Genomic DNA, 420 nt, shown 5'->3' on the forward strand with positions numbered 1-420 from the left:
GTTTTTTTTTTTTTGCTTCCATTTACCCCGTCTTGTTTTGTTTAATTATATTACCTCCCTTCTTTCTTTTTCTGTATTCACATATTAGTTTGAATTCTTCATGTGTTTCTTTTTTGTTGTTTGCTCTCTTTTGTTTTTTGTACAACCTTTTCTCTCCCTTTAGCTAACCATATATAAAACAAAAACGAAGAAACACACCCGGAGTGCTGAGAGAAAGGGAGAGTCAAAGTAATGCGAAAAGGACTAATCTGTTCGTTTGCTTTTTTTTCTTTTTACTTTCTGAAGAATCTAAAAAGGGGATTTTTTTTTCTCGTCTTGTATGTGCCCAATTTTGGCCCCTCACGCTGTTGTTTTCCTTCAGTTTTTTTTCTCAATCAATATAACCTTATACGTATTTGTGCATATATATATATATATATA

This window comes from Trypanosoma equiperdum (assembly GCF_001457755.1).
Source record: "Trypanosoma equiperdum strain OVI genome assembly, contig: ctg_56, whole genome shotgun sequence".
Lineage (NCBI taxonomy): Eukaryota > Euglenozoa > Kinetoplastea > Trypanosomatida > Trypanosomatidae > Trypanosoma > Trypanosoma equiperdum.